This window comes from Octopus sinensis, linkage group LG8 (assembly GCF_006345805.1).
Source record: "Octopus sinensis linkage group LG8, ASM634580v1, whole genome shotgun sequence".
Lineage (NCBI taxonomy): Eukaryota > Metazoa > Mollusca > Cephalopoda > Octopoda > Octopodidae > Octopus > Octopus sinensis.
Window position 1 is genome coordinate 35,535,874 of NC_043004.1, and position 12,522 is coordinate 35,548,395.

Consider the following 12,522-nt stretch of genomic DNA (forward strand, 5'->3'; position numbering starts at 1 on the left):
AAAAACCACTACTTGGCATTGGTCGGTCTAAGACACACATTCCTACAGCTTGACAATGCTCCAGCACATGCTGTCAATGTGACCAAGTGCAAACTGGAGGAACTTGTGGGGCTGGAAGTGATGCTTCTCACAGCCTGCAGTCCAGACCTTGCACCATCATATGGCCTTACTCTCCAAACCATAGCTCATTTCCTGCACGGACTAAGGCTCAACAATGTGAATGAGGCTGAAGGTGAGTGCAGTGAGGTTTTTGGCTCTAAGTGACCAAATGGTGTAAGCATGGAATTGAGCTTCTGACACAATGATTGTAACAGCTAACAGAATATGATGGTGTATCTTTAGATCAATAAGTGCTTTTCGTATGAAATTTGTCCTAACTATTAATTGAAGCTTGAAATGCAAGAAGACATTTGACTCAACCTGGTATATATATATATATATATATATATATATATAATTTTTTTTCATCCAAAACAGAGACGAACAGCATTCCTCCACGTGATCGGCTTGAAAACTTGCAAGGATATTAAGATACTTTTCTTAACATGAAACCAATGGTAGCCTTAAGACACAAATATAGAAATTTTATCCACCAATGTTGTGTTGAGCACTCATTCTCATTGTTCAACATTTTCATATATATATATATATTATATATATATATATATATATATATTATATATATATATATATATATATACATACATATGTGTGTGTATGTGTGTGTATATATATATATATATATACATATGTATATATATAATGTTTGCAAGGAAATTTTGACAATGAGCTTTGAAGTTTCAGCTTGGTCACCACTATCAGACAATCTGAGGACAGGGAACTGAGCGAAAAGTTTGATAAACATCAACTCTATTAGAAAGTATTGAGTAATCCTTCTATACTAATCAGACACAGACAGTGTGTTGTTAACCAGCTTGAGGAGATGTCTTCCTGGGGCTATAAACAACCATATTTGCCACATTTAGGTGGCAAATATACTTCACAATTCTATTTAATGTTATATTTTTAGATATAACTATGCATACAAACACACATTAAGATGTGTGTATGTGTGTGTGAGTATGGGTGTGTGCATGTGAGTGTCTGTGCAAAGCCAAATATATATATATACATATGTGTATGTACATATGTATGTATGTATGTATGACTCAGATCCAAGATTTGTGTGAAGAACAGATCCACCTCCCCAAATGTTTGCAGCTATACTGGAGAGAATTCAGGAGAAATTTAAACTAATTCCTAAGAGTATTTTGGCCTCCATTGATCAGTTCAGGTCAAGTGAATATTTAACTTGCTTTAAAAACATCATTTCTTTCCATGCTTGCTCCACATTGTTGACCAGTCAGAATGTTGATATCATTTAGTTGACATTTTGTACAGTGTGCCATTTGCACCACATCACTTTTTCCATTGCATCCACCAAATGTAGCATTACCAGAACATGAACAACAGGCAGAGTTTCAGAAATTTCTTTTAATATTTCCTTTAGTCAAACAGGCAGAATTTACCAGAGTGATTGTATCATAACTTTGCTATGGCCCAGTTATTCCATTCACACATTTTTTAAATGTGAAACCAACTTGCTCCAAAACTTCCTTGGTTCTATGATACAAATTCCATTTTAAAGTGATCAAAATTAAAATCTTCCATCAATATTTTGTGCAAACTTCTGCTCCAAACACCAGCTTAATAATGACTAAGTTATTTTACAAATGTCTTCCTTATTTTCACAATTTCTTGAAACAAAGGCAGAGTATTTCAACAGAAATATGGTAACAAAAGGGTTAAATTTCACTTTCTTATAAAAGTGGTTGAAGAAATTCTAGTGTCAGACAAAATATCCAGCATTCTTTAATTAATATTCTCTTACCTTTAGAGTTTATGATAAGTCTGCTTTATCTAACATCCTAGCAGAATCCATAGAGTATAAATAATACAGAAAGTCATAAGTGGTGATAATATCAGAAATCCTTAACTCTGGAAACTACAAGAGCAATAAATCTGTAGCAACATAAAGACATGAATTTGTAGAAAGATGATTGTAATGTACGCCATAAAGTTTATATATATAAGATATGAGAGAAGAGAATGCGTACAAAGTTTTAGTGAGCCAAGGGAGAGAGAACAAAATAATATTTCTAACATTAAATGGAATATTTAGTAAATTTATATTAATAACCAGAGGGAAGAAAGATGAACACTTCAATAATTTAATGTCAAAATGTCAGCAAACAGGATTTTAGTTCACAGAAATTGAATTTTAAAATATAATTCATAATTCAAATATGGAAAATTATTACAAGGTGGATAATCATCGTCATCAATATTGTTGCCACTTCCACTATCATCATCACCGTCATCGTTGTTGTCATCATCGTCAATATCATCACTGTCATCCTCATCCTCCTCCCTCATCATCATCATCTTTGCCTTATCATCGTTGCCACTCATCATCCTCATCATCATCATCATCACCACTATCATTGCTATTATCAGCTTCATTACCAACATCATCTTTAACATCATTTTACCTCCGTTTTTCATGCTGGCATGGGCCAGATGGCTGTCAGTGTTTCACCACTTGTCATAGTCTTTTTCTCATCAGGCACGCACGCACGCACGCACACACACACACACACACACACACACACACACACACACACACATGCACACACACAACATCAAAACAAACCAAAACAGAATAAAATAAACCAGTCACTTTTGTTATTGTGCATGTCATGGATATCAGTTTCTCTACTTTTGTTTTGTTTATTTTTACACTTAAATTACCCTTGCTACTGCCGACCGTTTTACAGCATGGATTGGTGAGACAATAAAACCACCAAAAGCAATAAAAGTATCAGAACTAATTCCTCGATTAAAATAACAAATTGCAGTTCCACAGAATTCTTTAAATGAAAAGGGAATTTCAAAACTAATTGCCAACTATTTCATTGGAGACATTTTAAAAATTAAATTTATTTATAAAGTCATAATTATTTTTACAGAGAATCATTTCATTCTGGTTTCCTCTGACCATAAACAACAGAATAAGCTTTGTTTTCAACCAATGCTAACCAGTGATCACATAACAGCTGTTTGCTTATATTTGTCTTAACGGCTTCCTCAGTTTGACGAGTGGCAGTTTCTGTTAGTCAAGAAATTATTCTGTATGATTTATATTTGTATCAATTGAAATAGCATTCACTTAGTAAATGGTATTGCTCTGACAGGTACAAAGTCTAATTCCCCAGCGTCTAGACAGATCTTGCACAAATGTACATATTACAGCCTACTCCAACTGTCAACATTGCTTTGTCCGCTTCTCATCACTAGCTTCAGCAAACTAAAAGTAAAAGGGACTTTCAAATTATTAGTAATTAGTTAGCTTTCTTCCATTGATGGAGTATGAGCCACTCTTGTTTGTAATCTCTTTCATTCTCTGGCATGCTGTCTTCACACATTTATAATAATGTTTTCAATACACTTACAAACAAAAATACACATAAGTACATTTGTTTGCATCAATGAATAAGTCTGTGGAGATACATTTCATTCGAACTATATATGTCCCCCAACTATTGCAATCTCTATCATTCTCTCTTCTTTCCTCTCTCTTGCTGTTTTGGCTCTTTCTATCAACCAACCTTCTTTCTTCCTTTCTTACTCTATTACTTTACAGACATTATCAAATGGACATCACCACCGTCATCATCATCATCGCATCATCTTCCAGACTCTGGTCCATGTGCTTTCTGTCAGTTGCTTCTGTGGCATTGATTATGGACCTTTTGTAAAAAGAACTTATCAACCAGATTCAGAAAGCCATTGCAATATAGAAAAGATTTCAATAACAGAAAGCAATACCATTCTTAATAGTGCATCATGCATCTTGAAACGCACATTGATACATAATGCATTATCAAGAACATAACAACATACCTCAGCATTCATTGTTCAATTTTCTTTAGAGGCATCCATTTGTTAAAACTCCCCTTCACCATGGACATGAATTCCCTCCCCAATGTCCTGACAATAATAATAATAACGATAAATAATAATGATGATAATAATAATAATAATAATAATAATAATAATAATAATAATGATAAATAATAATAATAATAATAATAATAATAATAATAATAATATAATAATAATAATAATAATAATAATAATAATAATAAATAATAATAATAATAATAATGATAAATAATAATAATAAAAATATTAATAATAATAATGATAATAATAATAATAATAATAATAATAATAATAATAATAATAATAATAATGATATTAATGGTTATGATATTATAATACTAAATGTTCTTTGATATCAGTACTGCTGTGGCTACAGTGTCTGTGGTTGTTGCAGCATCTATTGATGATGTCCAAAAGAAAAGACCCACACACCCTACATAAATGTATAGAGATATCATTTCCAAAAATCTCTTCACAAACATACATATATGCATGCACACACACACACTCACACACACACACACACACTCAATATTATAACATATTATAATTGTAAAGCTCCTTTAAGAATAATAACTATACACACACACACACATATATACATATATATATATAATATATTTGCTGTGTTGTTTTTTTACTTTTGTTGTTTTTGGTTTTGCTTTTATTCCTAAAGTCATCATTCATCACCAATTTGCCTGATACTAGTGCCACATAAAAAGCACCCAGTACAGTCTGTAAAGTGGTTGGCATTAGGAAGGGCATCAAGCTTTATAAACTATGCCAAAAGCAGACAATGGAGCTGGTGTGACTCCCGGTCTTGCCAGCTCTTGTCAAACTGAAAATGGACACTAAATGATGGTGGTGATGATGATGATGTATATATACATATATATAGATGTGCGTATATATATATATATATATACATATATATATATACAACAGGCTTCCACACATTTTCCATCTACCAAATTCACTCACAAAACATTGGTCAGCCTGGAGCTATGATAGAAGACACTTGCCCAAGGTATGATGCAGTGGGATTGGACCCAGAACTATGAACCACACAACCGTACTTGCATATATAAGTGTGTGTGTGTAGAAGTATTTTAGTTGACTGAAGGGTTTTGTGGTTGTGGTCATAATGGAGCAATATCTCCTATAACACATAACAGAGAGGCAGACACAAAGATGGACACACATGAAGTGAAAACATTCCTTCCGAAGAGGAAGGAGAAAACAATTGTCTAGGACAAGCGACTACCATTATAATTCTTCATTTTCCTTTCATTTTCAGAGATTTTCTTTTAATGTGTGTATTTATGTGCATACATGTCTATAAGCAAGTGTGTGTGTGTGTGTGTGTGTGTGTGTATGTTTTGGTTGTTTAAATAGAAGAATAACAAACAAATAATGGATGAGGGTTTAATGTATAAAATTGTTTGAGTGGCTGCAGATGATAAACCAAATAGAAATAAAATGGGTTAACATAATGAAATGATGTTTACGAGAGTGAAAAGAAAACAGACTCGAGGCAACACACTGGAGCCAATCAGAAGCTGAAGATGGGAATGGTGATGATGATGATGATGATATTGGTAATAATAGTGCATCTTCTTTGACATCCTTTTCCGTTTCCGTAAACACAGTCTACAGTGTCAGAGCTATCACACACACACAACGCCAACCAGTTCTTTTCTCACGATTGGTGCCTATCTCTGGCCATGTCAGTAACATCACAGAATCTAATACTGTATCTGGCTACATCTGCCATAGTGATTCAGAGAAAACTAAACGTTAGAAGTATTTAGTGTAATTGTAGAGAGATATAAACCTATCTATTTTTGCTGTACATTTTACACAGAGTAGAATAACCATGAGAATTATTAGCCTAGATGTAACGTGATGTTATGCATTATCAAAATTCCAGGCTTAGCTTTGAAACTCATTCACTGAAGTAAAATATTTGAGCAAAGCTAGAAGGATGCAAGCCATTTGACTTTATTATATATAACTACAAGCTTCAGTGTGTTTTCTTATTTTGCAATATCTGTATAGAGATGTTACTGATATTGGGTGGAATTGGCTTGAGGTATAGAATGCCTTTATAATCATAATTTTTGTATTTTCTATAAAATCGTATGCAATACACTAATAAAACCCAAAATGAAATATCAAGTGCAGAATTTTTTTTTACTTAATCTGCGCAATGGACAGCATAATTTAGAATCTGTTCTCATCAAGATAATAAAGGCTTGGGAAAGAAAAAATAACTTTTGCTGTTTATCATGGTAAATCATCACATTATAACATCAGCGCCATAGAAGAAGGTAAAAAGAAAACCAATAAAAAAAAGCATTAAATATTGAAAGCTTAAAGATAGAAATCAATAATTAAATTCTTGACAAAGGAGCATTTCAAAAATTTGTGAATAAAATATTTGAAAAATGAAATTTATTTTAGTTGAAAACCACAAAATAGAACCAGTAAGAAGTGAGATTCTAGATTGTACAATTGATTTTGCTCCAAAAGAAATAAAAGAAAAACTACATATCTTAGGTAATTGAATTTGTCGTCACTAGCTCAGTCTAGTTTCAAAAACTGAAATATAATTCAAAAGCACTAACATGTGTTATGGAAAACACATCTCACCCCAAACTGGTTTGGTTTCATTGACTACAAATTGAACATAGTTGAAAAGTGCTATTTTCCATGTAACAAGTTTCTTCTACAACACAATAGTAGAAGAGTGTTTCAAATTTACCATTCTAATATTTCCCAGATTTAATTGATAACTGGATGGTTGTCTTTGATTTAATAATTTAATAGTATATAAAATTTCACTCGATGATTTATTTTGGAAGATTAAATTAGTTGTAGACTTTAATAATGCCTATAAAAGCATGAAAAATTACAGTTTAAAACAGACTCATTCAATCATTTATGATTAGGGTATGAAATTATACAGTATAGAATTACAAATTGCAGAAACTGAAAATTTCACTGAGTCAGCAAAGCATTAAATGTTAGCAATGACTTTGACAATTATTTTCATTTCTAGTCTCGGACATTTATTTATTTCACTGACATTAAAAGTTAAAGATAATCAGAATTATACAGTTTTATTTTCATATTAAAACATGCTTCCAATTGATGCATCTTAATTAAATGTGCAAGTAAATCTGTTCCATTGTTATGTAAAGCATCAGTTCAGGCCTAGTTACAGCATTGTTGTGAACTTCTAGTCAAGGTAAATAATTCTGCCTATCTTAATCTATACAACTGACAATGGTATCAAATTTCGTTCACAGAGTAGTAGTCAGTTGTGACAGCCAACGATAAAAATATTTGTTCCAATAACATGCAAAATATCCATATTTGAAAAGGAAAAACAAAAAAGAAATTAATAGCATCCCACTGTTGATAGTGTTTAAAACATTCTGTAAAACTGTTTGAAAATAAAAATATTTTTATAGAAAATATAATTAGAACATACATTTAGAAATATTTGCTCATTAAACCATCACAAATAGAGAAGAAGCCTGTCCTCACTCTTACTACAAACAACAGAAACATTATCACCAGAACTGTTGCAGTGACGCAGTGGCAGTGATGCAGTGACATCAATGCCATGAAGAAAAGCAAGAGAAAACAAATATTTAGTATATTAATGATGTGTATATAAACATTTGATGTTTACGTTTTCCTATGATGCGTAAGTCAGCTGTGAATTCTTTCTATAAATGTCAGAGAAAAACTGCATTGTAGAAGAGAATTAAGGTTTTGCAGAATGATGATGATGATGATGGTGGTGGTGGTGGTGGTAGTGGTGTTGACGATGATAATGATGACGATAATGATATACAAATAAAAATATAGGTTTTGAAATGGAAAGAAAAAAAACACAGTTGAAAAAGGACAATTAAAACAAGAATGCTGGTTTAATTAAGAGACTTGTAAAATATATAAATTTAGGAGAAAACTCAGCCACCTTTTATTTATTTCAACTGTAGCAGAGTGACAGATATTCGTGTGCCAGACTAAAAGTATGGCAGGGTTTAGTTTCTTGTGGAGTAGTGTACTGGCATTTTAGATGTGGAATATCTACAGAATATGATGAGTGAATGAAGCAAAGTTGTTATGAGTTGATATTAGTTGAAGTGTGAATTTTTACTACAGTAGAAAAAAGCTTGATGGATTTCAGCCTCCCTATGTGGTAGCCATATTGTTTATTCTCCTCCTTAAATATATCATACCCTTTGACCATGGTGAACACACACACATATCTATATAAAGTGGCCACTCTATGCATCCAACACTGCCAACACACAGCCCACTATGCCACTGTTCTCCTGACAACAAAGGGTTTCATATCTATTAAGAAGTACAATATAGAACATTAACATACATAACAAGTGTAATGACCGTGAATATGGAAGATCTTCAAAGGATGTAAATAAATGAGATGAATATAATCCATTGGATTTAAAATCCATTGGCATATAATCCATTGGGTGTTTGACTTTAAACCTGCTTGAAAGGCACTGATGAGCTAAAAGAGAGCAACCAATAGATGCAGTAGGGGGTGACAAAACTAGACTAAATAATCAATATGAATTATGATTAATGCCAGATTAAATAGGGACGTGACCTGTTGCTGATGGTGCCTGTATGAAAGAAAGATCAAGTGAGCTTTGATTTCACATTGTTGGGTTTCACATTATAAGATGAGTTTGGATGAAGGCAAGTGGCCAGTTGCAATTTAGCAAATCTGTCCAATCCATGTCAGCAATGTGGAACCCTCTTCATGTTTGAAACTGCTAGAGAAGGCTGCCAGCTGCCACTCTTCAAAAAATAAAAGATCCATTAGGAAAAGTCATCCTAGATATGTCTAAAAATAAAATAGCATTATTATGGTTGGAATGTTTCAATCTGCTGGTTGAAACTGACTTGGTGCTGACATTAAAAGGACAATGATGATGGTGATGATGTGTTATTATATAGTCTTGTAATAGTTAATTACTTTCACCATGTTGAAGCTGTAGTATTTTAAGAAGCTTGCTTCCCAACTACATGGTTCCGGGTTCAGTCCCACAGCGTGGCACCATGGACAAGTGTCTTCTACTGTAGCCTTGGGCCGACCAAAGACTCATGAGTGGATTTGGTAGACAGAAACTGAAAGAAGCCCATTGTATGTGTGTATGCATGTGTGTGTTTGTGTGCATTTGTACCCCACTATCGCTTGCAAGTAATGCTGGTGTGTTTACATCCCCGTAACTTAGCAGCTCAACAAAAGAGACAGACAGAATAAGTACTAAGCTTACAAAGAATAAGTCCTGGGGTCAATTTGTTCGATTAAAGGTGGTGCTCCAGCATAGTCACAGTCAAATGACTGAAACAAGTAAAAGAATAATATTACAAACAACTAAGGTAGGAGTGGGGGCTCTGAAAGGGGTCTCAGGGAGTAGTGTCCCTGCCTTCCTGAGCTAGTTTTCCACCACATATCTTAAAAATTGTGGTAGAGGCCATGGTCTCAGGACCACTCATGTTTAGAAACTGAGGTTGGGAGTAAGCAAGGGCATGCTCCCTGTAGAAAATCCAGCTCCAAAAACAGCCTCATGATAGCAAAGGAGAATGGGCACCAGCCAACCCAAAGGTTGGGGTGGGCTGCACCTGCCTACCTCGGTTGCTATGGCATTGAAGTAGAACCCTTTAACAGGGACAAAACCCAGATTTAAAACACTGGACAATGATGATGATGTTGATGATGATGATAAGGTGGCAAACTAGCAGAACTATTAGCACACTCAGCAAAATACCTAGCAGCATTTTGTCAGTGTTTATGCTCTGAGTTCAAGATCTGCTGAGGTCTACTTTACCTTTCATCTTTCCAGGGTTGATAAAATAAGTACCAGTGATATACTGAGGATCGATGTAATCAATTTTTTCCCACTCTGACCTTGTGCCAAAATTTGAAATCACTATTACAAACAACTACTGAAGACACCCAAAATAAATATTGCCCATGTTAATGTTTTGAGACCCAACACAGAGAAAGCTGAGTAGAAAAGGAGTTCACTTCTGATTGGTGAGGTCCTGGGCTCGATTCCACTCGGTGGCATCTTGACAATGTCTTATATTATAGTTTCAGTTTACCCAAATCTTATGAGTGAAATTAAGTGAACAGAAATTGAATCAAAGCTTATTTGAAGGATTGGATATATCATTCAAATAATCAACATCATTATATTCTGTTGGACACTGATTCTATTCAAGAATTATGTTAGGAGCACAAGTGCCAAGGACTGTGGTTCCCAATCATAGTTTGTAAGTCCCTCTGGGGTCCACAGAAGATTTTGCTGTTAATATTTATGTGTAATAAATTAGTTATACTAAAGATAGTTTGCCAACATAATATGGCAGAGCTGGTTTAGTACTGCCATGTTATGTTGGCAAACAATCGTTACTATAAAGTACTGTTACTGAATATCTCACGGTGTCAGATTTACAAAAAATAACTTTCTAATTAGTCTACAATATACAAAGTATTTAAACAATTTCTTTAATACAATTCTTAATAGTATTTAATCATGAGAATATGATTTTGTAAACATTGATCTGCTGGATGTGTAATGTCAGTGTGCACATACAACAGAGTGTAAGCACCTTGAGAGAAATGTTGGACATAAGAAACATCAGGTGTGGCGTGCAAGAGAGACGTTTGTACTGGTATGGTCATGTACTACGGATAGATGAGGAGAGATGTGTGAAGAAGTACCACTTCCAAACAGTTGAAGGAATCTGGGGTAAAGGTAGACTCAGGAAGACATGGGATAAGGTGCTCAAGCATGACCTTCGAACGTTGTGCCTCACAGAGGTAATGAGGAAAGACCAAGACCTCTGGAGATATGCTGTAACTGCAAAGACCCGACAAATAAAGTGAGTTCACAGCTGCATCCTACACCAGTTTCGCATAACCAGCTCCAGCCCATTCAAAAGTACCTTGGATCGTAGGAGGACCTGCTGTGCTTACCGTGGATTGTAGGGCAACCCGCTGTGCTTGAGGAGACCTATTGAGTCAAGTACATCAACATAAAGATAAAAATCAAATGGAAATTGTAGTTGTGATACCCATGCTGGTGGTACGTAAAAAGCAACATCCAATCATTGCTAATGCCAGTACCGCCTTGACTGGCTTCTGTGCTTGTGGTGTCTAAAAAGCGCCAGCTGATCATGGCCATTACCAGCCTCCTCTGGCCCCTGTGCTGGTGGCACGTAAAAAGTACCCACTACACTCACAGAGTGATTGGCATTAGGAAGGGTATCCAGCTGTAGAAACACTGCCAGATCAGACTGGAGCCTGGTGCAGCCTCCGGGCTTCCCAAACCCCGGTTGAACTGTCCAACCCATACTAGCATGGAAAAAGGACGTTAAACGATGATGGTGATGATGATTGAATGGATAGGAGAGTGCATCCAAGTAAAAGAAGAATCAAAAGGTGGCATGGGTAAAAAAAATGGTTGAGAAACACTGGTCTAAGGTATATTCAGCCGTTTACAATCAAACTCTGAGTTGACTGAAAACAACAGATAGAGATGCAAATATTCTCAGTTGTAGTTGTTCAAATAAATGGTTCCAGTTACAGCAAATATTTGAAACAGAGAAAATATGTTGAAGAGAAACGGCATTATTGTCAAGATTTATTAAAATAATTTTATTAAAATACTATATGAATGTATGTGTGTGTGTGTATATGTATGAGAGTGGGGGAGAGAGAGAGAGAGAGAGAGATGTTTATATTTACAGCGTGAAAACTGGTGTACTTTACATTAATGTCCCTTTATGGCCTTTGTCGTGGCTGTTTGGAAAAAAAAAAATCTGTGGTAATTGAATCGATATTTCAAAAATGGTGCTAATGCTTTTACTGTACCAAGAAATTTGCAGTTCAATGAAATTAGGAAAAAAAAACTTTATGGCCAACTGCACATGTGTATGGTTTTTTGCGATTTTTTTCTCTGTGTGTATGTGTAAGTCACGTTTGTGTTCACAGTCTAAAATTGGTGTTTTTAGACAGCACAGTTTTTTGTCTGTAAGCACACACACACACAAATAAATTAAACCAGTTTTTACATTTAAAAAAAATGAAACTTATAAACCATGACAATATAACCTTTTTAAAAAGAAATTGGTTTAATATTTACTATAATTCAATTAATTGTTGATCCAACCAACTGTTACTTTGATCAATTGATTTTTCCGTCCACTGTTTTCTATAAATTGAATTACTATCAACCGTCCACATGCCATAATTCATAGAGCCAACAGTTCACTTGATCAAACAACTTTAATATTTATTGTTAAAATTGACAGAAATCCAGCATTTATTTAAAGTTTGTCTCCCACAAATTTAAAGACCAACAAAACATAAAAATAATTTTACATAAGGAAGGGGAAAGAGAGAGAGAGAGAGACAGTGAGAGAGAGAATGAAAACTGCTATGTGTGTAGACATACTTTA

At 34.3% G+C, this 12,522-nt stretch overlaps 1 long non-coding RNA gene across 1 annotated transcript; it reads left to right on the forward strand.

Moving 5' to 3' along the window:
* Positions 1-463: 463 nt before the first annotated feature.
* LOC118764425 lies at positions 464-12,117 on the forward strand. Its single transcript, XR_005000239.1, has 3 exons — positions 464-622; positions 4,735-4,738; positions 12,100-12,117. It is a non-coding gene; the product is annotated as an uncharacterized LOC118764425 (long non-coding RNA).
* The last annotated feature ends 405 nt before the right edge of the window (positions 12,118-12,522 follow it).